General features: G+C 35.1%; 1 long non-coding RNA gene across 1 annotated transcript in view; it reads right to left on the bottom strand.

The window, feature by feature from the left end:
- Window positions 1–8,167: 8,167 nt before the first annotated feature.
- Window positions 8,168–27,826, bottom strand: part of LOC145503592 (uncharacterized) — a 171,780-nt gene continuing 152,121 nt past the window's right edge. The window contains exon 6 of the long non-coding RNA XR_014051580.1: window positions 8,168–9,853. This is a non-coding gene — a long non-coding RNA (uncharacterized LOC145503592). The remainder of the gene's footprint in view (window positions 9,854–27,826) is intronic.

Below are 27,826 nucleotides of genomic sequence, written 5' to 3'. Positions count from 1 at the left end.
ATCAGACACTACAGTATTAGGCACATGGTAAATGTGTTGTAAATGTTTGCTTTTAATACAATTATTCCTACCAATCTATAGTACCCAGTTATTCTAGTCTACTAAAAGTTAGGACAATATATTTTGGGTTATCTTCTGAAATTTTAGAAACATATTGATCTGGATTCCCATATGTTGACCTAAATATTGCCTCAGATCATATTGCAAATATATGCTAGTGTAGATATCAGTGTAGAAATGGGTTTTATTTCTAAATATAATTTCTTTTATTATTGTACATGCAAGTAGGACAATTGTTCCTACCACAGAGAATATGTCTGGATGAGCAAGAAAAGCACATCTAGGAGAATTAGTGATTGACATTTAAATTTATGATTTGCTTTGTAACTTAGGTTAAGCCATTTAATATTTTCTTCTTCACCATTTCCCCATTCATAAAACAGGCCTAGTATGTCTCTATTTTTATCAATCACAATATTTCTGTGAGTCTAAAACAGTTTTGTTTGCAAAGTTTCTTTGAAAAATAGAAAACACTATTGATGATAATCAGTATTAGGAATTAAATATAAAGCCTTCTGTTGTATATAAAACAACAGATAGTTTACCTTAGTAAATATTAATCTTTGATCTCACAGAACTTCAAAAATTTTACTTATGAAATAAATACTAGGACAGATTCATCTTTATGATGGTGAATCTTTATCCATTTTTTTCTTTATACAAATCTAATTTTTCTTAAATTAAGAAAGAAAACTTTCATTCATGAAACTGTCATCTTGTGTTGGTGAAACAGATCAGCTTCTTCCTGGAGGGCCTGGGTCTATTAAAAGTCACTATGACTTCTTAGTCTATGCAAAGACATCTCGACTTATAGTATTTTTCATTGAAGAAAAGAATATAAGATATCTGTATATAATTGCTCATTTTCCCAGGGATCAAAAACTAAAACTATATAGATACATATATACATACATATTTCACTCCAACAACAACAACAACAACAACAAAAACTAGTCTACTTTCAAAGCAATATAAATTTCTAAAAAGCATTGTTTAAATAACCATACTCTGGTTGGTTTAGTTTACATTTGCTTTACTTCAATCTCTACAGTATATATTCATGATCTTTTTTGTTGTTGTTGTTGTTTGCCATTTACTTTTTATACTGTCTTAGTCTGTTATGTTAAAGACTAGCACAGCTAGTATATTTTTATAGAATTCTGCCTATTTTCCATTGTCGGCAGAATCCTTTTAGAAGTTTGACAATAACGTGCCTTCTGAATTGATTCCTTCTCTTCCATTTGGCAATATTGATTTTTTGTGTGCATTTACAACAAGACTCCATTTTGTTTAATTCCTTCTCTATGAATCATCATTGCTGACAACAGGTGCTGAAACATCTAAAACCTGAAGAAATGCATTTGATTGAAAAGCTATCCTAGAGCCAGAGATGGAATACAAAGAAATAAAATGTGACTTCTCATTGGGCTTCATGAGATTCATAAAGATCAACTTTGTTTTGAAGACTAGAAATTGAAAATAAACTATTAAGACTAACATGTGATCTTGGAAGAATGCTTGTATTAGCAGTATATAGCAAGTCAGTTTATTGGAGTTTTCAGTCTTTGCCTGAAAAACCTCTTTTACCTTCTTAAGGAAGCTAGAAAAGAAATAATCAGTGTGCTGCCCTAGGAAGCAATGGTTTCTAGTATATATTCTTAGGAAGTATATTTTAGTATATTCCCTTCCTAAGCACTACAATTAGGTCAAGGGGAGTCATATGATGCAAAGTAAATCATCTAGGGGCACTCCAAAGACCTGTGACTGATGCTACAAAATGACAATAACAGTGACAAAAGAGACTAATTGGTATCTCTCTTCTAGGAATTTGAAGTAGGGAATTAACCATGGGAGATAAAAATGATTTTAAAGAACCAGAAAAGTCATAATCACCATGTAGAAAAAATACTGACATAGCAGAGACAAGCAAACAGAGAAAGTGAGATGGTTATGGAAAAGATAAAAGTAAAGGCAGATGAACTGAAGTTTGATCATGTTAATGAGAAACAGTAGAGTCTATATTTATCCTTCCAGGTGCTGAAGTTCATAGAACAGTCTTAAATCCATAATGTCCTAAAAGTATCAACTCTGACTTTAGGTATCCCCAAGTTCTCCCTCTGAAGGAGTTCACTGACTAGTAAAAGAGATATCATTATGAGTATTTTATAGAAATATGTGCAAGCCCACTGAGTACGGAGAAGGAAAAAGAGAAGTGACCAACTAACTCTTTATCAGAAAGTCTGCAGAGACTTTAGCAGGAATAAACAAACAAACTTGAAGAGGCAAAATGAGATCAAGTTCACTGGGAGCAAGAAAATTGGCAGATAACAATTTGACAAGTTTTCTACACTTAAAAACTGACATTTGGCAGAATGACATCTACTGATTTCTTATGTTGTGGCACAGGCCAGAAATCAGGGCAAATGCAAACAGGTGGACAGAATATGTGTGCCAAATGTCAAAGAAAAACTTAATTAAAAGTTTAATAAAGACATAGACTTAATTAATGAGGTGGAGGAGGGTTATTGAAAAATGCATAAACACTGAGTTTAAAAAGGTAAGATATTACTTAATTTTAAACAATTTCAACAAGTTACTGGAACATAATTGGCAATTGTGACATGCCCTCCTCCTGTTTGATATCAATGATATTATTCTTCCTTCTTTGTTTTAGGTCTAAACTCCAGCCCAAAACATTTCTCCAATTTCCCTTCTGATTTTTAAATCTAGGAAATAAAAGTTACTTACATTATTTTTAAAATTCATTATGGAGATTGTTTTTAGTTTTCAAGTGGTGAATTAATATATTTCAATGTGTATTTTAAAATGACATTAGTAATTACATGGGCTTCCCTTGTAGCTCAGTTGGTAAAGAATCTGCCTGCAGTGCAGGAGACCCAGGTTCAATCCCTGGTTTGGGAAGATTCCCTGGAGAAGGAAATGGCAACCCACTCCAGTATCCTTGCCTGGAAAATCTCATAGACAGAGGAGCCTGGTGGGCTGCAGTTGATGGGGTCGCAAAAAGTTGGGCACGACTGAGTGACTAACACTTACTTACTTAGTAATTACATTATGTGAATGTTAAACTGCCCTACAACACAACTTTACTGTTGTTATTAATATTAGTAGCAACAATGGCAGCATTGTAAAACTGCAATTATTTTATATTTCTCCATACATATATGTGTGTGTTTGTAGAGATACACGTAGACAAAACATTTCTTTAAAAATAACACCCTCCTTTATAACAATAGATTATTATGTTTTTAAAGTGGAACATACAGTGAATGTTTAAATTATGATTATTTTTCATTTAAAAATATGTCTTGTATACCTTTCTATGTTAATAAACATAAATCTACTTATTTCAGAAAATATTAAAGGCGTGTAGTATAAAGAGCTATATATAAACATGACTATATTATATAGAATCCAGAATGTTAGATTATTCCTGCTTCTACTAACAACACAGTAAATGAATAAGTGTGAAGCACATCAGAATTTAAGTAGTAATTAGACAAATCTTTCTCATGATCCTTAAAATCTCTCCCTACATGGAAGAGATAAAATGATCATGAGATTAGAAGAATGTGATAAAGATTTATTTAGGGAGAATTGCTACTCTATAGAATCTCACTGAATTGTCTTCATGTGGGCACATCAGGATGTTACCTTCTTACATAATGATTCTGATTTTAAGGGTAATTTTACCCCTCTTGGAAACATTTTGGGCGATCACACTGAGGATATGTCACTGGAAGCTAGTGGGTAAAAGCCAGGTATACTTCAAACCACTCTACAAGGTAAAGGGCAGCCTCTAACAACAAAGAGTTGTCCAGCCAAAATGTCAAAAACTCTGAGGTTAAGAAAACACAAGTCCACTTCAAACCACTTGAAAAGCTTTGAAATATAGTTCATGCAGATGGGAAATATAGATGAATTTTAAGATCTATGCTAAAGAAAGCTAAAGTAGACAGAGGTTAGACATGTGTCTTCAGATGCCTAATGCCTAAGAAAGTTGCTTCAAAACATCATCTATAATAATGATGCCTTTGCTACGTCAAGAGATCCAAGTGCTTGTGAAAGTTTCCTAGGAGAGCCAGCTAAAAGGGAGTCAGAAGGGGAAGGTATCCCCTACGCTCCATTTTTTCCAACACAGGACTACAACATGTGTGGGTGCTCAGTCGCTTCAGTCATGTCCAATTCTTTGAGACTCTATGGACCAGAGCCCACCAGACTCTTCTGTCCGTGGGATTCTCCAGGTAAGAATACTGGAGTGGGTTGTCATGCCCTCCTCAAGGGGATCTTCCTGATCCAGGAATTGAACCCATATCTCTTATGGCTCCTGGAATGCAGCAGGTTCTTTACCACTAGAGCCACCTGGGAAGCCCACAGGACTACAGGATTCAGTTCAAATCAAACTTTAACTGGTGCTGGACATTCTAATTATTAATAATAGACTAATACCATGCTGTCAGTCACAGTATATAAAGTTATATATTTATCATGCACCATCATATATATAACTCATTTCCAATTCATTATTGGTGGATATTTAAGAGGTTTCCAATTCTTGCTATTGCAAAAAATCGTGTAATGAACATCAATAGACGCTTTCTTTTCTTCCTTTCCTCTTTCTCTTACTTTCTTTCCTTCCCTTTCTTCCCCTTTTTTCGTTCCTTCCTTCCTCTTTCCTTCCCTCCTATCCTCCCTTCTTTACTTCATTTCTAAGAAAAAAAGGAAGGGTATTGAGGGTATACCACTATCTTATTTTAAATAAACAGTTTAAAAAAAGTCTTCATTTCATCTTAGAAATTATGAAAGTCCACCTTTTCCCTATTCTGTGTGATTCACTTTCATGGGACGAGATTGCAGAAAGAGCTATCACTGGATATACCTTTTACCCAGTCAATTAACAACAGTAATAAACAATTAGAATTAGAATAATCACTAATTTTATACTAGGTCGCAGCAATTTTATACTAGGTCGCAGACCTTTAAAACTATATTTGTGGTTTTTAATACTGAAAACATTCCAAGAAGGGTGATATCACTATTCTTGTTGTCGATGCAAATAATCAGTAACCAGCTTATAATAGAGGTAGAAAAGACTTTTATTCAAGTCAAACTAGAACTGTAGCCAGGAGTGCAGTCCCCCCCCCCCAAGAAAGAAAGTGCTCCAGTAAAGCATGGTTTTCAGCACAGTTTTATATATTGTCAAAACAGAACAAAGATCAAGCATGACAGAGGTATATTCCTTCAAGGTTTCAAAAGAGACAGATTAGCACATACAAAGTGAGTCACATTGACCTTGGTGTCTGGGAAGGGAAGCTTTTCTTCAAAGGAGTACTAGCATCAGCATCATGGGTAGGGGGCTTTTATCCCTATCTTCAAATTAGACATTCTAAACAATCTGGTACATGAGTTCTTTTCTTTGTTAGAGCCTATCTACAATGCATGTCTGACAGGTCATATGACAGGTTGTTCTAGCTCACATAGAGTACAGGCCTAATTATGCATAAGCCCAGAATGGTTTCCCCATGTCCTAATATAGGAAAATTTAGTCCATTGTTATTTCACATAAAAATAATTGAGGGCCAGAGGAGTTATAGACTTTCTTGTCCAAGTTCTCACTACTAGTATATTATGTTGTCAGTATGTGCCTAATTCCACAAGATTCCTTACATTTAGTTGTTTTATTTTCTTTAGTGTATTCTTAGACACATTTCAGTAGAAGCTCAATTACTAGCAATATTTATATTTCTATAGTTAATTTGCATATAATCCTCGACAACCCTATGAAATAGGTAAAAGTTATTTTACTGAAGCAGTGAAAGTTAAATACAGTCAGCCCTTCTTATCCTCAGATTTCACATAAACAAGTTCTACCAAACATGGATCAAAATTAGAGCTGCATTTGTTTAAATCCTGGGATGCGAAAACTATAAGGAGTAGGGCAGACTGTAATTCATTCTAGGTCACAAAGCTAATAAATGGCAAAACAGATCTGCTCCTAGACAACATGGCTTGATACTTTAAACTATTGTACTCCAGTGTCTTATCAGAGAGGTTTGAAATTTAGACATTGTACCTTGTTTCCTTCAGTCTTTCAATCGCCCTTCTCATATTTCCAAAGACATTTTCTTAAATAATCTTTTTAAGAGGAATCTATCTACTTCAGCTAAACTTAATTCCTTTCCTCATGACTTAAAATCATAATTACAATGATACACACAGTTGTGATTGAACTCAAAGATGTCTCAGTCACACAAGGATGAGCTAAGGTGAGCAGAAAGAGAATGAAGGGTGAAAGTGCAGCTCAGTATCCCATAAAAAGCAATAATTTCATTATTTTCTTCCAACTCAGTGATACAAGTTTTTTAAAGAGAAAAGTAATTAGGAAAAACAGGTGGGTGAGCATGAACGGAATAATTTTCAACCAAGTAGTCAATAACATTAAAATCATAAAAAGAAGTAATGATTTTTTGTTTTTTTTTTAAGTTTTACAAGGGGCTTTTAAAAAAAGAGACTAAAGTAACTGTTTGAGTTTGGAGGGCATTTAATAATTAATCTGCCAAATAACTCAGTGAGATGTTCCAAAATGTCGTCAGCCTAAATACATGTGTCTGATACCTTTATCATTTTAAATCTGACTTCTTTTTCTGAGCATTGGTGGGCAGATTGGAAGACAAAGACATTGTAACAATATGTCCCAGGACAAACAAAAGAGCTCCTATAGTATTTCCTCAAATTGATTCTGATGGTAACTACAATACCAGTTCCAAACAAGGCAAACTATCCTTCAAGACTTGTGCACACAGAAAAGGCAGAATGTATTAAATTCCTCTTGCTTTGGAGGAGCTTTGGTGAAGGAACATGGGAGGAATGAATTTTTACCTATTGCCATGAAGAATTTTGGGAGCAGAGGTCTTGCTCTTGGTGTTTCGTAAGAGAAGAGATATACTGGCAATTGTATATTGAGAGCTCAAAGGACTACAGACTGTTGCTCATTCCACAGCCTATGGAAAAGCTTCTCATGAGACCTCAGGAGACCTGCCTGCACTCTACACAATACAGAGTTATAGACTGGTAAAGGATTCAAAATGCCTTTAGGAGAATCTAGGAACCAGATTCCTAGAATTAAAGGAGAAGATTATCTAAAACAGCAAGTTTCTAGAGAATAAAATTAGAGGAGATGGATCTCAATCTAAATAAGACAAAATGTACAGAAAAGATATAAAAGAAAAAAGGAAGAAAGAAAGGACTCTGGCATTTAAGCATGAAGTGTTTTGTCTTTTTGTTTTCATTAAAATCCATGATCAGTGTTTAAAGGTTTGAGTCTTCTCAAACATTTTTGTGGACTAGATGTCCAGAGAAATCAGTCTGAAACAAACAATTTAAAATGCTACATTAAGTGATTTTAAAAACATTATTTCAGGTCACAGCAGAGATGACTGGAAAGTTAGGAAACGTTTCAGATTCAAGGGATTAGAACTGATAAGAGTGCCTGAAGAACGATGGATGGAAGTTTGTGACATTGTACAGGAGACAGGGAGCACGACCATCCCCATGGAAAAGAAAGGAAAAAAAGCAAAATGGCTGTCTAAGGAGGGCTTACAAATAGCTGTGAAAAGAAGAGAAGTAAAAAGCAAAGAAGAAAAGGAAAGATATACCCAGTTGAATGCAGAGTTCCAAAGAATGGCAAGGAGAGGTAAGAAAGCCTTCCTCAGTGATCAATGCAAAGAAATAGAGGAAAATAATAGAACGGGAAAGACTAGAGATCTCTTCAGGAAAATTAGAGATACCAAGGGAACATTTCATGCAAAGATAGGCTCGATAAAGGACAGAAATGGTATGGACCTAACAGAAGCAGAAGATATTAAGAAGAGGTGGCAAGAATACATAGAAGAACTGGACAAAGAAGATCTTCATGACCCAGATAATCACGATGGTGTGAAAGCTCACACTCACCTAGAGCCAGACATCCTGGAATGTGAAGTCAAGTGGGCCTTAGGAAGCATCACTACGAACAAAGCTAGTGGAGGTGATGGAATTCCAGTTGAACTATTTCAAATTCTGAAAGATGATGCTGTGAAAGTGCTGCCCTCAATATGCCAGCAAATATGGAAAACTCAGCAGAGGCCACAGGACTGGAAATGGTCAGTTTTCATTCCAATCCCAAAGAAAGGTAATGCCAAAGAATGTTCAAACTACCACACAATTGCACTCATTTCACTCGCTGGTAAAGAAATGCTCAAAATTCTCCAAGCCAGGCTTCAGCAATACATGAACTGTCAACTTCCAGATGTTCAGGCTGGATTTACAAAAGGCAGAGGAACCAGAGATCAAATTGCCACCATCCGCTGAATCATCGAAAAAGTAAGAGAGTTCCAGAAACTCTGAGAGTTGGTGATGGACAGGGAGGCCTGGCATGCTGTAGTCCTTGGGGTTGCAAAGAGTTGGACACGACTAAGCGTCTCTACTAAACTGAAATGGATGGACCTAGAGACTGTCTTACAGAGTGAAGTAAGTCAGAAAGAGAAAAAATAGATATTAACACAAACATGTGGAATCTAGAAAAATGGTATATGTGATCTAATTTGCAAAGCTGAAATAGACACTCACATATAGAGAGCAAACATATGGACACCGGGGGGGTGGGGGGAGGTGGGACAAATTGGAAGATTGGGGTTGATATATATACACTATTGATACCATGTACAAAATAGCTAAATAATGAGAATGTACTTCAGAGCTCAAAGAACTCGACTCAGTACTCTGTGGTGACCTAAATGGGAAGGAAATCAAAAAGAGAGGGGATATATGTAAATATGCAGCTGATTCACTTTGCTGTAAAGTAGAACCCAACACAACATTGTAAAGCAACTATACTCCAATAAAAATTAACTAAAAATAAATTTAAAAAATTTAACATTCTAGATCTTCTTAAGATAGTAAATTGGTTTTATCTGGAGAATTTTCCAAAAGTAACAGGCATTGCTCTAAAATAATATGAAAAGAACAAAGATGGCTGAGCTAGAAACAATTTAGTGGAGAAACAAGTCTAGATTACATTCCTGAAAGCTTAAGATTTCCGTTACTTAAGTGTAGCACCACAGGTATGCCTAAGAGAATTACATACCTCAATTAATCATTTTTAAAAAAATAATGAGCATTCACTTGGTGAAATGAGTTGCAATCAATTTATCTTGCTTAATATTCAAAGAATTGAACTTAATTTCAAGCCTGTGATCTTATGGGAGCAAAGCCTAGGAACATTATATATTTCAAACTACTCTTACAACAAGACTTCTTTCCTTTCCAACTGAAAAATCCCCTCTGTATTATAAATCAGTTTTACTCAAGAATCTTAATAATCTCATCAGCATGTTAGGCAAATATTACTGAGAATTTAAAATTATGTGCTGTCCCTTCTTCATTGGGAGAATTTTTAGGATTGATTTGCAGATGCATTTTCACTTTATTGTGCTTCATAGGTGACAATTTTTGTTATTGTTGTTTTAAATCTGCCAGTTTAATGTGAATGTCATTTCAGTATTGTCTAAATCTGTTCTAGGAACCATTTGCTCTGTTGCACTTTGGCTTTATGTAATAAATATATTTCTGCTATATATGTCTGGTATACGCCCAAAGAAGGATAACATACTTGTTGATAGTGTTGCATGGTAACCATGGTTCTTGTCATGAAGAGGTTTTCTTAGAGTTTCTTAGAGTTCCTTACATCATTCTTGAACATGAGTTGTTAATGTAGGTGCTTGACATAGTGTTCTTCCTATTAGAATGAAAAAAAAAAAATCACTCTCGCATTTGTGTCTGTAACACCCTTTGAATACTGGCCTATACCTTTCTCTCCTCCTATTATTCTGTAATGATGGGAGGGGAAAAAAAGATGTTATTTTTGCTTTTGAGAGAAATTTGCCCTTATTTTGATTTTCAAGATTTTATTTATTTATTTTTTGCTGCAAATATGGGCAAAGAGGTGTTCTAGCAGCTGTGGCAATTTAGCTCAAACGGATCATTTATATTGGCAAACATATGTACCATAAGCCACAAAAGGCAGCTTGCGAAGCCATTAAATGGTGAAAATTCTACTTCAGTGTTTGCTAAAACTTTGGAGACAGTAATTCTTTGAACTAAGCTTTGAAGGATGAATCAATATTCAGGTTAAGGGAGGGGGTCAAGTATAATTGATTATACCCATAATGGTAATGCCATGTCATTAAGATGACAATCATCAGGTAGGATACCTTATTTCAAGACAAAACTTATGTTTTGACAATCATTTCTATGGTAGAATGTAAGAAAAATTTTATCTTGGACAGAATTTCATTTTTTTTTTCTATGCTAATCTGTGACCAGTTACGTTAGGAAATAGGTTTACCTTAAAGACTTATCTCCTTGGTGTGAACAGCTAGGTGCAAGGAAAGAATGAGAGTAGATTTACATATCATCCTAGGAACTTTCTGTAAAGAAATAGATTAAAGCCCCAATTGTTTCAAAGTGATTCAAACCTCACTGACATCTTGCATTTTACAGCAGACAGCATCACTACTGATACCAAATAGAAACTCTTTATAAAGAAAAGGATCCGGGCTAGTGAGCTGACTCAAGAGCAAATTTGAATATTAGAAGAAAGTTCTGGCATAGTTTGTGTCCCAGGCTAGAAGCTCTCTCCAACCTCATGCACACTGGCCTAGTGATATTTTGGTCACAGTAGCTGGAAATGAAGTCTGAATCAAAAGAATTTTAAACTCGGGAACTCAAGCATGATGCACCAGTGAAAACTGTGCAGGCATGTGTACTGCACAGAAGTGACCAAGGACACATCTGCTGTGTGTGAATAACACGAGAAGGAGTCATGATAAGAAGTCAAGTGTACTTTTGGTTAAAAAAATTGAAGAAAAGACCTCCCAATTATCTCTCTTTCCATCTGTCTCTCAACATTTATGACTGACTACTGAGGTCTGGGTAAAGAAGCCCTTTGGATTCATGTACTACGCTAACAGTTGAGGCACAAAAAGGAAATCTTGGGACACTTATTAATAAATTCATGAAGTGTTTGAATAAATATATCTTAAACTGGGAAATACAATAGTATGTGTATTAAAGACTGATTAAGAATACTCTAACTTTTTCTTTTGTTAGAGCAAACACAAAAAGATATGTTTGGAAAAATATTAACACTTCAAAAGAATATAAATGTTAAAGTTACCTAAAAAGTTAAGCTCTAAATATTTAAGAAACAGGTTTATATATAAGACACCTTTTCTCCACAGTTATATAAATACAGTTTCACAGTATTCCACTGTAATAAAATTTGTGTAACACTACTAAGATTAAAACTTTCTTTAGGAAGGCCCATGTGTCACTTTCAGGGAGAAAGAAATAGATTCAACTTCCAGATAGAGTACTAGTAGTTAATCTAGGTGTAAGCCGTGACCTCATTATTTTCATAATGTTTTTAATATTGCAGTCTTCCTATTAATGTCTTGTCAAAAATCAGAAGTTACTCTATAAGTGTGACTGGTGTTTCAACCAAATGAGTTGTAGAATTATTGGAGAACATTGAAAATACAGACCATGTGTCCTAAAACGTAAATAAAATTATTTTTTTAAAATATAAAGGGAAAAGCAAATACCTTTCAGAAAGGGTGACAAACATGGGCCCTATGCTCCTACTTGCTCTTCTTGAACAAATGGTAGCCACAGTTAATTGACCACATTATCTTCCCTGATCAGCCTCAGACTTATTTTGAAGTCAGGATACCCGGTATCCATTATTCATAAAACAGAGTCAGAATTACAGAAAGAAATAATCACCTACACTTCGATCAGGGATATGACAGAGACTGTGCATGGGTTATTTGACAACGTTTTCCTGATTATAAACATGTTACGTGTTGCTGTAGAATTAAAAAACACAAGCTTAAAGACTGATGTTAAAACCATAAGTAAAGCATCTAGATTTAAGAACTATTAATATTTTAGCACTGGCTAAACATTTACCTTTTTAAAATATTATTTGTGTTCATAAAATATGTATGTGTTCTTTAAATTTGAGACAATACAGTTTGTCCCATCCTCATTTTTCTTTTTCCAGTTAAGAGTAAAATAATTTTTCCAGATAAATTTCTCACCAAATATTCTTCAAAATCATTTTGCAGGTGAAATACTTTTCTATTGCATAGTTAGAATATTCTTGAATTCTGCCACTCTCTTTCTCCTGGATATTCATGATGTTTTCAACTTTTTCCTTAAGAAAAATGACAAACTCCATACAAAAAAATAATTTCTATTTTAGCAAAATTTGTAGTGATAGTTAAGACAGAGTGTTATTATGCCTTTGCAAATTTGCTCTGGCAAAGGTTCTGACAGATGATTTAGAACGTGGTGAGGTAAAGATGCAGACCCAAGGCATTTTAAAAAAGAGTATGACAAATTAGAACTAGAAGACAGCACAGTGTGAACAGATTACATCCATGAAAACTTGGACTGAAAGACCTCAGATCTGGTTTTCTTTCTCCAGAAAAGCCAATATGCAAACAGGCTTCTACATCTTTTCAAACTCAGATTTATTGGTGTGGAGCCCCAAGCACACAGCATAAAAATCTATGTCAGGGCCTGAATCTATAACAACAATAATATCTTAGAAATATTCACTTCTTTCATTATGAAAAAGTGTAAGTTCTCTGTAATATTTGTAAATTCCACATTTTTTTTTCTTGTCCTCTCTCTTCTCTCTGTTCCACTCTCTAGAATCATTTATACACAAGAAGAAAGAAAGAAGAGTAGGAGAAAGTATTGATTTGCTTTGGGCTAGAGACTAGAGCAGATACAATGTGATTTTAAAAAATAGATTATAAAGATCAAAACAACACAGTAAAGTTTCTAAGTGTAAAAATGGGATCTGTTTTAGAAATGATTTTATGAGAACTCAAATGACTTCATGAAATTGTTGGCCAAAATATGATGTTAATTTTTGAAATAACATTTCAAATATGTTATCTAATCATGGATACATTAAATATTTGGGAAGTAAAATTTATTCCTATATTTCCAATAATTTGGTAGAGTAGAAATCTTCCCCATGAATTGTCTGGTGTCCTTCCAAATACACAAAGCTGTAAGTTGAAAGTGTATATAACCGAGAGACTCTAGGGATATGCATTTCCTTTAAGAACTTTGTGTTTTCATCTTCCTTTGATCAGGACAACGTTTCATGATTTGGAAGTAGATGTTATAGTGAATAACTTATGGAGTTATGGGAACTAAATTTAACTAGTAAGAGTGAAAATCTAAGATTAGTAGGTTAACAAAATGATGCTCTTTTGTATCATGCCATACCCCAGGAGTGCCAGTTTACAATGTTTTGCTTATAAGCCACTGAATCATGTTCATCAGCATACAGAAAATGTTGAAAACTTCATTAATCATTTGGTTGCATAACAAAAGCATAGCACACCTAATGTATTTTCTAATGTGTCCAAATTCAGTGCTATTCCCAAAATAAGATTTTCCAACCAAAAATATATACTGTAATTGTTTAAAAATAGTATCATGTAGTTTCATAATAATTTCCAAATGAGGAGCAAGAATCTAGGCTGATACACAAAACAATTCATTAATACACAGGAAGAAAATGGTAGAGATTCTTTTTTTTTATTTTTTAAGTCATCTCTATTAGTTTGCTCAAGCTGCCATAACAAAATACCATAAGTAGGTGGCTTAAACAACAGAAATGTGTATATCATAATTCTAGAGGCTGAGAAGTCCATCAAAGTGTCAGCTAATTTAGTTCCTAGTGAGAGCTTTCTTTCTGACTTGTGGACAGGTGTCTACTTGCTGTGTCTCCGGGGCATCTTCCTGACCCAGGGATTGGATCCTAGTCCCATGCATTGCAGGAAGATTCTTTACACTAATCCACTAGGGTAGCCATATGTTTGGTATGTGTCATTAAAAAAGACACTAATAGAGGCCTGTGTACAAGCAGCAAAATTTGGAGACTGCTAATCTATGGGATATTTTAATTCTAGTGGTGAAAAACTTACTGTGTCTCAAGATAGCACAGTCCATTTTTAGATAACTATGTTGTAAGTTTTCTAGTATTTTCAGTTAAAATGTATTTCACAGTACTGCTCATTCATTGGGTTCACTTCTACTATTTTATATTAAATAACCCATCCCTCCTTTCATGTTAGAGCCAGTTTGATTACATTTAATGCAATGATTAAATTTAATTCAATGCATTTAAATATTAATTAAGTCCCTCTTATGCCACTGAATGCTGGGGATATAATCCCCACCCCTATGACTTTATGGTGCATTTCTGGAGATATTCAATAACAAGGATTACTTTATTGACTCAAGGTCAGATCAAGGAAAAGTATGTAATTATATGAAGTGATGGATGTTAGCTAAATTTTGCAATATATACATACATCAAATTGTTCCTTAAATTAATACAATGTTATATGATTTTTTTTGTTGTTGTTAAAATAAGTCCTTTAATGTTTCAAACAAGAAGAATAGCCTTCTAGGGAGAGCAAAGCTCAGGTCTTGAAGACCCAAAAGTGAAAGAGAATAAGGCATGCTCAGGAAGTTCCAGCAATTCAATAAATCTCAAGTAGATCAGGTGGTTAATGCTGAAATCTAATGTAGAATTCGATCAAGAAAGTCCCTGTCAGTAATGGTAAAAGTTGAGATTTTATATGTGGGAAAATAAATAACAGTTAAAGAAATTTAAATCTGGGAATGATATACTTAGTGTTTCAAGAAGTCCTTTCCAGTTATATAGTGAGTAAAATGATTGGATATTCATAGGCCAAGGAGGTAAATATTTGTGGTACTCAAAATATCTACCTAGGCTAGAACAGAATTGATAGTGGCATGGCATTGAAAGAGCTGTCAATTCCATTTCCAGAACTTTTGTGTGTGTGTTGGGAAGGGGTAGAATATGGGCACAATTATTTACTTATAAGATCTTAAGACAAAGAAGTGAAAGTTCATTGATAAGATTGAGGATGTGGAAATAGTCACATGTGAGTATTTTGAAAGACACAATGAATGCCTTTGAGAAGTAAAATCAAGCAACAGGAGTTCAGAAGAGTATGAGGATAAAGTATGAGTGAATCTATAGAAGAAACATAATTAGAAGGACTAATGTTTTGCGAGGTAACCAAGGGATATATAAGCCAGGTTGACAAAACTTGGCTTTAAAAAGTATGTATGGTATATGTATGTATGGTATGTTGCATTAAAAAAGAAACTATTAATAGAGGTTTGTATACAAGCAGTAAAATTTGGAGAGTGCTAATCTAGGGCATATTTTAATTCTAGTGATGCAAAACTTACTCCATCCCCTCAAAATTTCCACCCTCTCAAAATCCCTATCCACTGGTAGGTGATACAATGCAGACCTTTCTAGAGGGAGTCATTTATAGCCAAAACTGATTATTCTTCTGAGACTGTCCTGTCCCAGTTGGCCAAGCTAGCTGTATGTTAAAAAGAGCTGCACTGCCAAACAATTTCTTCGTGTTAAGCCCCTCTAGGCTAAAGAGCTCCAGTTCCTAAATCTTCTTTGTAGGATCTGAGGCTATATCCTTTCATAAAATTGATTAGACTTCACAAAAGAGTTTACAGTTTGCTTATGACCACAGAGCAGCTTATAAAATTTATTTTTTAATATATACCATATTTTTTGCAAAAAATGGATAAAATAGGTGATATTAAAATGTTAGTGAGAAAAATGAAATAATAGGACAAAGAATAGGTGAAAGAAATAAAAGTCAATAGTAAGTTTAAGAATGTAAAATATATGCTGTTACAATCTTGCATAATTGATAAAACCAAGCTACGAATTTGGCTATACTATTTCCTACTGTACATAGTATTTGTGTGTGATGTGTACATGTGTTTGATATGTACATGTGTGTGAAGGTGCGCATGTGTATCTGGTCTTGATTTACAAAAAGAGAATAGTAGAGCCATAAAGGCAGTAGTTTTTTGTGACTCTATTAGTTACCTAAGATGTCCTTTTCATTATAGGGGACTGGAATGCAAAAGTAGAAAGTCAAGAAACACCTGGAGTAACAGGCAAATTTGGCCTTGGAGTACAGAATGAAGCAGGGCAAAGGCTAATGGAGTTTTGTCAAGACAACGCACTGATCATAGCAAACACCCTCTTCCAACAACACAAGAGACGACTCTACACATGGACATCACCAGAAGGTCAACACCAAAATCAGAGTGATTATATTCTTTCAGCCAAAGATGGAGAAGCTCTATATAGTCAGCAAAAACAAGATTGGGAGCGGACTATGGCTCAGATCATGAACTCCTTATTGCCAAATTAAGACTGAAACTGAAGAAAGTGGGGGAAATCACTAGACCATTCAGGCATGACCTAAATCATATCCCTTTTGGCTATACAGTGGAAGTGAGAAATAGATTTAAGGGACTAGATCTGATAGAGTGCCTGATGAACCATGGATGGAGGTTTGTGATATTGTACAGGAGATAGACATCAAGACCATGTGCAAGAAAAAGAAATGCAAAAAAGCAAAATGGCTGTCTGAGGAGGCCCTACAAATAGCTCTGAAAGGAAGAGAAGTGGAAAGCAAAGGAGAAAAGGAAAGATAAACCCATTTGAATGCAGAGTTCCATAGAATAGCAAGGAGAGATAAGAAAGCCTTCCTCAATGATTAGTGCAAAGAAATAGAGGAAAACAATAGAAAGGGAAAGACTAGAGATCTCTTCAAGAAAATTAGAGATACCAAGGGGACATTTCATGCAAAGATGGGCTCAATAAAGGACAGAAATTGAATTGACCTAAGAGAAGCAGAAAATACTAAGAGGTGGCAAGAATACACAGAAGAACTGTACAAAAAAGATCTTCATGACCCAGATAATCACTATGGTGTTATCACTCACCTAGAGACAGACATCCTGGAATGGGAAGTCAAGTGGGCCTTAGGAAGCATCACTACGAACAAAGCTAGTGGAGGTGATGGAATTCCAGTTGGGCTATTTCAAATCCTAAAGATGATGCTGTGAAAGTGCTGCACTCAATATGTCAGCAAATTTGGAAATTTCAGCTGTGGCCACAGGACTGGAAGAGCTCAGTTTTCATCCCAATCCCAAAGAAAGGCAATGTCAAAAAATGCTCACACTACCGCACAATTGCACTCATCTCACACGCTACTCAATAATGCTCAAAATTCTCCACGCCAGGCTTCAGCAATACGTGAACCGTGAACTTCCAGATGTTCCAGCTGGTTTTAGAAAAGGTAGAGGAACCAGAGATCAAATTGCCAACATCTGCTGGATCATCAAAAAAAGCAAGAGAGTTCCAGAAAAACATCTATTTCTACTTTATTGACTATACCAAAGCCTTTGACTGTGTGGATCACAAAAAACCTTGGAAAATTCTGAAGGAGATTGGAATACCAGACAATCTGACCTGCCTCTTGAGAAACCTGCATGCAGGTCAGGAAGCAACAGTTAGAACTGGACATGGAACAACAGACTGGTTCCAAATAGGAAGAGTAGTATGTCAAGGCTGTATATTGTCACCCTACTTATTTAACTTATATGCAGAGTAGATCATGAGAAACACTGGGCTGGAGGAAGCTGGAATGAAGCTGGAATCAAGATTGTCAGGAGAAATATCAATAACCTCAGATATGCAGATGACACCACCCTTATGGCAGAAAGTGAAGAAGTAAAGAGCCTCTTGATGAAATTTAAGGAGGAGAGTGAAAAAGTTGGCTCAAAGTTCAGCATTCAGAAAACTAAGATCATGGTATCTGGTCCCACCACTTCATGCCAAATAGATGGGGAAACAGTAGGAACAGTGGCTTACTTTATTTTTGGGGGTTCCAAAATCACTGCAGATCATGATTGCAGCCATTAAATTAAAAGACGCTTACTCCTTGGAAGGAAGGTTTTGACCCACCTAGATAGCATATTAAAAAGCAGATCATTACTTTGTCAAGAAAGGTCCATCTAGTCAAGGCTATGGTTTTTACAGTAGTCATGTATGGATGTGAGCGTTGGACTATAAAGAAAACTGAGTGCTGAAGAATTTATGCTTTTGAACTGTGGTGTTGGAGAAGACTCTTGAGAGTCCCTTGGACTGCAAGGAGATCCAACCAGTCCATCCTAAAGGAGATCAGTCCTGGGTGTTCATGGGAAAGACTGATGTTGAAGCTGAAACTCCAATACTTTGGCCAACTGATGTGAAGCACTGACTCATTTGAAAAGACCCTGATGCTGGGAAAGATTGAGGGCAGGAGGAGAAGGGGATGACAGAGGATGAGATCACTGGATGGCATCACTGACTCGACAGACATGGGTTTGGGTGGACTCCGGCTGTTGGTGATGGACTGGGAGGCCTGGCGTGCTGTGGTTCATGGAATCACAAAGAGTTGGACATGACTGAGTGACTGAACTGAATTGAACTGATGTTTAAAGGCTTTAATGTCATGGCCTTTTGTGATGAATCTATCATCTGTGATTTCTGTTCACCAAAAGTTTTCTAAAAGGCAGCCCAAGAGAATGATATATTAAGGCTGTCAAAGATCAAAGCAATTACTCCAAAATCCATTTCTGAACATCTAAACCTGTGAAGTTTATGGAGATTCGGGAGTCCCCTACCTCTTGAAAATTCTTCTCTGCAACTAATCATACCAAGATAAATTTGGTACATGACACTACTGACCCCACACTCTGGCCAAGTCAATTATTCTAGATTAAAACAGTTTTGACAATGCATGAGAATTAGTTAATCTCACAGGTGCTCTGATCTGAAGTCAGCACTCCTGGTTGACTTTGGCCATGGCACCTGAACTGCTAAAGTAAGGAACCATCTTTGGCAGCTCAGATCTTTTAATGAATCTAAATTAGGGCCATAATGAACCAAAGTAAATACATAACAGATGCTGATTAAAAAATGAAGTAGGAGGAATGAACCAATTTTGTTATGATTTTTTCTTATATATCTTGACAGTAAAGAAAAAAGAAAGAAATACAGAATTTCAAATACTACATAAAAGAAGGTAAATTTGTTCTTGTGTCTATGTCTAAAAGTTTCATACCATGGAATTCCTCAATGATTATATGCTTTATTTTATATACTACAAAGATACATATGGGAACTATATTTAAACCAAAGTGGAAAATAATTTGAAAAAGAATATGAAAACGAAAATATATGTATAAGTGAATCACTTTGCTGTTCAACAGAAATTAACATAAGGTTATAAATAAACTATACTTGAATTAAAAATAAAAGATACATAAATATTGTAGGTGACTCACCAAGACACAGAGAAGACATTTAATTGATGCTTCTTTATTCATCTAGGTATGCACTTCCCTAAGGAATATACTTCTGCAGGAGTGTACTTGGCATGTGCTACCTAAAATAACCTCCAATTTATAGCAAAAAGACATTAAAATTTTCTGATAGACAGTGATTGTAATTGTTTTTAAAAAGTCTTTGAAAAGGAAGCATTTACAAGCTCTACTTCTATTTCTTTGGACTCTTCCTGTCTTAATCCTCTAGTCTTCCCACTTTTTACTTATTCCCATCAGTTCAACCCTTAATCATTCTTTCCTGACCCATACAAGAAAGGCATGTTTAGTCATTAATACATGAGTATAAATTAGTTATTACAGACTGCCCCTCAGGACAATGGTAAATTCAGATGATGATAATTTAAATTATATGCCTGATAGAGATACTTTATAACTGAAAGATATACAGAAGAGCTGAACATATAAAATTTTACTACTGATACTAAGATTTATTGAGAGTTACTCTTTGAAGTTCTTATATGTTTTCCAAGTAATATCTCATTTAAAATTCATAGCAGCCCTGTGAAGTAAGGCTTATAATTGTCATCATAGTACACATGGGGAAATTATGATAAATAGAAATTAAATAACTTTCCTATCTAGGTTTTAAATATTTTTCTCTTATGTAAACCCAAGTTCTTCCTCTAGCATTCATACTTAGTCTAGCTTAAAAATGGCACCTTTAAAAGATGTATGTTACAATGTCTATATAAAAATCACAAAAGGAAAAAATATATATAGTAACATGGGATATTTATTTTCTAATTGTAAATATTTATCAGCTAATTTAAATCATCTTTGTAACAATGTAATCCTTAAACATATATATATATATATATTATATAAAGTAAATTTATGTATAGTAACATATTCATTGTAGATTTAGAGAATATATAAACATTTAACAATATAAAGTTTTAATTATGAGCAATTTTAACAACCACAGGAAGCCACCACTTTGGTGAATTTCTTTCTAACCATATATTGATACCTTATGGTGAATGGTGTTGGATTCATGATCTCGGAAAGAGAGAATTTCACTTTGAGATCAAAGATGTGACTTCAGTCACTCAGAGCTTTGTGTGGCAAAAGATTTATTAGAGTGAAGAAGGGATAGAGAAAGCTTAGGACATAGACATCAGAAGGGAGCAGAGAGTGCCCCACTCACTAGTCTTATCAAGGCCTTATTATTCAGAAGGTTCTTAAGAAGTAACATGTCCTCAAGCAAGGTACATTGTTGTTATATAATCATTAGTACAGAGTTTAAAGAAAACATACAGTTGAGTAAGATGAGTTGTTTTATTATGTAATCATTCAGTTCAGTTCAGTCGCTCAGTCCTGTCCAACTCTTTGCGACCCCATGAATTGCAGCACTCCAGGCCTCCGTGTCCATCACCAACTCCCAGAGTTTACCCAAACTCATGTCCATCGAGTCAGTGATGTAATCATTAGCTCTGGGCTTAAAGAAAGTTAGTCTTAGAAGAAATAGATTGTTACCATAACAACTCAGAGCTTAAGAAAAAAGTGTCTTATGTGACTAAGACAGGAGAAGGAAATGGCAACCCACTCCAGTATTCTTGCCTAGAGAATCCTGTGGATGGAGGAGCCTGTTGGGCTGCTGTCCATAGCGTTGCAGAGTCAGGCACGACTGAAGCGACTTAGCGTGCATGCATACATTGGAGAAGGAAATGGCAACCCACTCCAGTATTCTTGCCTGGAGAATCCCAGGGAAAGAGGAGCCTGGTGGACTGCCGTCTATGGGGTCGCACAGAGTCGGACACGACTGAAGTGACTTAGCAGCGGCAGCAGTGACTAAGACAAAACAAGATAAAAAAAAAGTTTGTCCTTTTCTCCATCTGGGGGGCACCAGACTCCTTATCAATCTAAGAATTGATTCTCTCAATATACATGCACATATAAGTATTTTCTTTTACTTACTGTATTGATTCTGACAATCTGATAATATTCATTCCATTTTGCCATTCATATGCACTGGCCCAGGCACTGAAAAACCAGCTCTCTATAAGATCTTTTCAAATAAATAAGAATGCTTTCTCCACAGTGTATTATAATTAATAGTGACCCACAGATACTTCTATTGGAGAAGGCAATGGCACCCCACTCCAGTACTCTTGCCTGGAAAATCCCATGGGCAGAGGAGCCTGGCAGGCTACAGTCCATGGGGTCGTTAAGAGTAGGACATGACTGAGCGACTTCACTTCCAATTTTCACTTTCATGATTGGAGAAGGAAATGGCAACCCACTCCAGTGTTCTTTCCTGGAGAATCCCAGGGATGGCGAAGCCTGGTGGGCTGCTGTCTATGGGGTCGGACAGAGTTGGACACGACTGAAGCAACTTAGCAGCAGCAGCAGCAGCATAGATACTTCTATTTTCTTTGTCACTGACATAAAGGAGACCTTTACTGATTCTTCTCCCCTACAAATAACCAAGTTTTAGTAATTGATATTGTCTCTTAGTTATCTTTGAAATCCACTTAGCATCAAAGAACAATGTTTTCTATGCTGTGGGAGTCAGACAGCACAGATTAAATTAAACTAAGAATACACTGAAGACTGAAGAGCAGATCACAAGTCTTTTAAAACTTAAACATTTAACCAGTCCACAATTGTAAGAGTTTTAAATAAGTATGACGGCAAAATTAATTTAGAACCAAATAAAACAGTGTATTTTTTTATATTGCTAAGTTTATTCAGCAGAGTCTCACAAGGAATATTAACCTTATCTCCTAGCCTTGTGCATTTATTATTATGTGTGTCCACTGATATTTACAGAGTAGTCTTGAGTGAAATTCTTAAGCTTATGAGAATAAGATCCATTTTTACAGCTTTTATGCCTTACTGAAAGAAATACACTTGAATTATTTCTAAGTATATAATAACTTGATGGGTTTATGGAATATTGGAGCACATCATTATCTATTTTGTATGTCCCTAGGTTCTAAAAGGCTATTCCCCTTGCATTCTCTGGAATTTGCTGAGTAAGCTAGTTGATTTAATTTGGACATTTTAAATCAAGAATGCTATGCCTTCTACCTCATGTTACCTGAGGGAGCATTTCACACATTGTTTCCCCATATATTCACTAAAAAGATAAATTCCTCAAGTGGTGTATATTAAGCATTATTTATGGTAGCAGGGCATACCTGGGATCTGGTATATAAGAATATATGGTAATAACATAAATCAGTTCATCACTGGTATGTAACATACCTCTCTGTCCATTGAAATCAGCCTGGGTAAAAGAACAGTGAGGTTTATGCATACTTTTTTTTTTCTATTTCCATATAGTTTATCTCAGATTACTTTTAAGTTCTTAGAAAGGAAATAATAGTAAAACTCTTTAATATAGACCCAGAAAATATATTTATGCTTTTCAAAGTGTTTTCTTAAGTAATTCTTTGAAACCACCTTCAATGTAAATTTATGTTAAACATTAAAAATTATAAGAATTATAATATATAAACATTTACTTTATTACTGCTGCCTCTCCAACATGTTTGCAGGTGTCATGTGAAATATTTTTTTAAACTGTAAGAAACTTCACCTTTATCTATGAACAAAATTATTTGGACAGCATAGTTGTACATTAGGTAATTTTAAAACTAATCTTTCTAGAGGTCATATATTTAACATGAAAAAGACACAACTAGAAAATTTTATCTTTTGACTTTGAGAAATAAAATTCAGCCTCTATATAAAAAAAGAACAATAGCTAATAAATAAAAAAGTGGGCTAGATTTCATCATATTTTTCATTCTCTTCCAGGCCTAAAAGCAATGATTATAAATCTGTGAATCAGAGAAACACTGCAGAAATTTCAATACCTTAATTTTTAATATTGTTTATTAGTGAAGATTAAACTTTAAATGATTGCTAGTTGGTTATTTCTAAAATGACTGTTAAATGTTTTGCTCTAACTAGTGTAGCTAATGCAAAAGCAATAAAATACTACCCAATATACAACTTGCATTTATAAATCATACATTTGCCCATCTAACTAAAAGATACCCAACCTTCAGCCTTGGGGTTCCTGAATAGCTGGATGTAATTTACAAAGAAAAAGACAAAAGCCTTTTAAATTTTACCTGATGATCTAGAGATGGTGATGAGAGAAATATAGAGGTTCCACAACTCTTAAAAAGCTATAAACTATTGTGTCCACTTTAACATTTATCAATTTTTAACCACTGCTACAAGGTTTCCAGCAATCAATTATTCCCTGACTCAATGAGGGACTTGAAGCTACACCAGATAAACCAGAAATCAATTTTACTGCCTTGTGGCTTATTTCTAAACATGCTTTTTTTTTTTTTTACCACATCTAAAATAAACAAGGCCTGAATTTTACTCGTTCTGTGACAATTATTTTTAAAATACACACAAAAAGGAATCATTTTTAAATGAATGGAAAGGATACTTTTAGATTCAGACAGCCTCCTTCCATTTTTCTTTTCTCAAACTAATAAAGTTGAGGACAGAAATAATTTTTCTTTTCTCCTTTGCATGAAACTGATTTGTAATTGATGAAAACCTTATTTATTTCAGTTAAGCCACTATCTTTCTCCATCCCATTTCTGTTGGATTGCTGTCAGATAACGCATGGGAGGATACTTGTTTGGTAGAGAGGACTATTTAGCATCCTCTCTACCACAGCCACTGGGACCAAGTGATCACAAGCCTCTTATTTTTCATTCTCTTATGTATTATTTCTATTTGCATTGTTTTCTAACTTTTAATTCATAGCCCTTTGGTCCCCAATATACAACATTTCCTCACAATTCAATCACCAGAACTGTATACTATATATTTCAGAAAACCTTCAAACTGGTCAAGAAAGTAAGGGATAGGTTAGGGTAATAGTTTGGAATGATATTGAGAAAATATTTTAAAATAAAAGAAAATTTTTGATTTAAATTTCAATGAAAATTTTTAAGTACTGCCTTAAGTATTTTTAATATACAGCTATTATAGATATGGGCTCTGGGTTAACCAAAGAAAGAATATAAAATGTGATTTCTATACATATCATATTTACCTAAGGGTAATTAATTTGGTTTTCAAGAGAATATATTATTTTCAGAAAGCTATTAGTTGCACTTTAATAAATGAACATTTTAAAATATGTAATTAGAAAATTGAGAGATTCCAAGAAAAATATGTAGCCCCTGAAAGGAGAATCTATGGAGGCAGGTGGAAAAAGTGTTAACCTAACTTTTGTTAACCTAACTTTGGAAATGAGTGAAATACATAAGAGTAAAGACAAAGTAAACTGAATGTAAACACTGTACTTTAGTTAATAAAACTGCTTCCCACTTGGGTTAACATCTCTGATATCACAGAATTGATACTATTAAGTAAACAAATGGTGGATGTTGGAAGCCACGTTTCTCACTGTTAGATTTGGAGGTGACAGAGTTCAAGGCAGAAGACTAGAATGATCTTCTGGTAATAGATAAGCAAAAGTAATTTTGGAAACATTAGTATAAATTCATGCTTACTCTAATAATGATACAAATGGTTATATATAGAATGTATATGTATGTATGTGTTTATACATGTGTGTGCATAAGTGTTATTACACATACCTATTTTTTCTTTGCTTTGTTAACTGAGAAGGCCTAAAGTAACAATACTCTAACCAATGTGAACGTATATAGCAACCATTGTTTGATTTCTAAAATCATTCTACAATATAAGGATCTAAGACTTCTCAGGAAAATGTCTGGTTTTAGTCCTAGGGCAGGAAATACATGAGATGAACACAAAGCATCTCGTAGTGTCAAGATAGTAAGAAAGTACTCAAAAAGAACAAAACTCACATTGATGGAATATGTCAGTGGAGCACAGAAATGAATGTGAGAACTCCCAATGGCAGAAGTGGGAACAATTTGAGCAACAAAATGGAGTAGTTTAATAAAATAATGACTGAATAAATTAATAAATGTTGGAGAACGGGCAAGTTTTCCATATGGAATTCCAACTGACTTATGTTTATTCTTTGTTCTCAAGTGGCAGCCTAACTCTTCACTCCTGAGATGAGGGCTGAGTGCAGTGCTGACTTCCTTCTGTAGAGTTTGCTATTGGAAGGTGAAAGTTAAAGGGTAATTTTACAGGACACAGCAGTTAACTGCATGATACTAGCAATTACTCTATGAAGATCATTTAACTATGACATTTGAAAAACTGATCCAAAGAGAAATCTTTCCAGGAATTCCCTTCTTTGCCACATTCCGGTTTCACAGGTTCTGCTCATGTTGCTGCTGTTGCTGCTGCTAAGTCGCTTCAGTCGTGTCCGACTCTGTGTGACCTCATAGATGGCAGCCCACGAGGCTCCGCTGTCCCTGGGATTCTCCAGGCAAGAATACTGGAGTGGGTTGCCATTTCCTTCTCCAGTGATTGAAAAGGAAAAGTGAAAGTGAAGTCGCTCAGTCGTGTCTGGCTCTCAGCAACCCCATGGACTGTAGCCTACCAGGCTCTTTCATCCATGGGATTTTCCAGGCAAGAGTACTGGAGTGGGGTGCCATTGCCTTCTCCTTTGCTCATGTTGTAGCCTCCTTAATAAAAGGGTATGAAGGATTTATTTTTTCAGTTAATGTGTAATGGGAAAAACAATGAATTAGAGTCAGTCAAGGCTCTGTCTTGTCCTAGATTGGTGATTTAGAATAAAGTCTTGCCTTCCTCCATCAATGAGAAAAAAAAAAGAATTCCGAGCTTTATTCTTTTAACCTCATTGCTTTATGTATTTGGTGAAAAAGATTTTAGATACGTACATTCGTGACAAAAGATGAATTACGTATATCTAATATCTTCTTATCGTGTTATATGATAGAGTGACTTCACTATTTATGGGTTTGATTAGACAGTGCTCAGTGTCATAAGTTAACATATATAATATATTTAATTTACTAGGATTAAAATTAATACAATTACTGATGCTAACTTTGCAATAATTTTGACACCGTACTTGCTGAATAAATCAAAAGTTTCTTCCAGGTGATAATTTACCCACGCCTAAAATTCTTAAACAGATGGGAATGCCAGACCACCCTACCTGCCTCCTGAGAAATCTGTATTCCAGTCAAGAAGCAACAGTTACAGTCAGACATGGAGCAACAGACTGTTTCCAAATCAGGAAAGGATTATGTTAAGGCTGTATATTGTCACCCTGCTTATTTAACTTATATGCAGAGTACATCATGAAAAATGTCAGGCTGGATGAAGCACAAGCTGGAATCAAGATTCCCGGGAGAAATATCAATAATCTCAGATATGCAGATAACACCACCCTTATGACAGAAAGTGAAGAGGAACTAAAGAGCCTCTTGATGGAAGTGAAAGAGGACAATGAAAAAGCTGGCTTAAAACTCAACATTCGAAAAACTAAGATCATGACATCTGGTCCCATCACTTCATCAATAGATGGGGTCACAATGGAAACAGTGACAGGCTTTATTTCCTTGAGCTCTGAAATCACTGCAGATGGTGATTGCAACCATGAAATTAAAAGACGCTCGCTCCTTGGAAGAAAAGCTATGAGCAACCAAGATAGCATATTAAACAGCAGAGACATTACTTTGTCAACAAATGTCTGTCTAGTCAAAGCTATGGTATTTTCAGTAGTCATGTATGGATGTGAGAGTTGGACCACAAAGAAAGTTGAGCAATGAAGAATTGATGCTTTTGAACTGTGGTGTTGGAGAAAACTTTTGAGAGTACCTTGGACTGTAAAGAGATCCAACCAGTCCATCCTAAAGAAAATCAGTCCTGAATATTCATTGGAAGGACTGATGCTAAAGCTGAAACTCCAATACTTTGGCCACCTAATGTGAAGAGCTGACTCCTTAGAAAAGACCCTGTTGCTGGAAAAGATTGAGGGCAGGAGGAGAAGGGGATGACAGAAGATGAGACGGTTGGATAGAATCACCGACTCAATGGACATGAGTTCATGGGAAGGAGTTGGTGATGGACAGGTAAGCCTGGCCTGCTGCAGTCCATGAGATCTCAAAGAGCTGGACACGACTGAGTAACTGAACTGAATGGAAATGAATGTTCAGAAACAGATGCTTATATTTAAAAATATAATAAGGTATCATAAAAAATAGAATACATGTAAACATAATTTTATACATACAAATTGAGGAGACTGTGACATTACTGTCATTCATTGCTCAGTGACATTAACACAATATTTGTTAAAGACAATAACCAATGTAACATCCTGGAAACTTTAAAATTAAGTAAAAGATTAGAGGTTAGATTTGTCATGTTATGAAAAGCATTTTATTTCTTGAAAAGAAATACAAGAGAAAATCTTATATCAGAGATGAAAAAAACTACCCAAACAACACTAGCAATCCAAAGTTGTATC

The sequence above is a fragment of the Giraffa tippelskirchi genome, chromosome 4 (genome assembly GCF_054371585.1).
Source record: "Giraffa tippelskirchi isolate mGirTip1 chromosome 4, T2T-mGirTip1v1.2.pri, whole genome shotgun sequence".
Lineage (NCBI taxonomy): Eukaryota > Metazoa > Chordata > Mammalia > Artiodactyla > Giraffidae > Giraffa > Giraffa tippelskirchi.
Note: the sequence above shows the minus strand (reverse complement) of the source record. Positions and strands in the feature narration are given on the sequence as shown.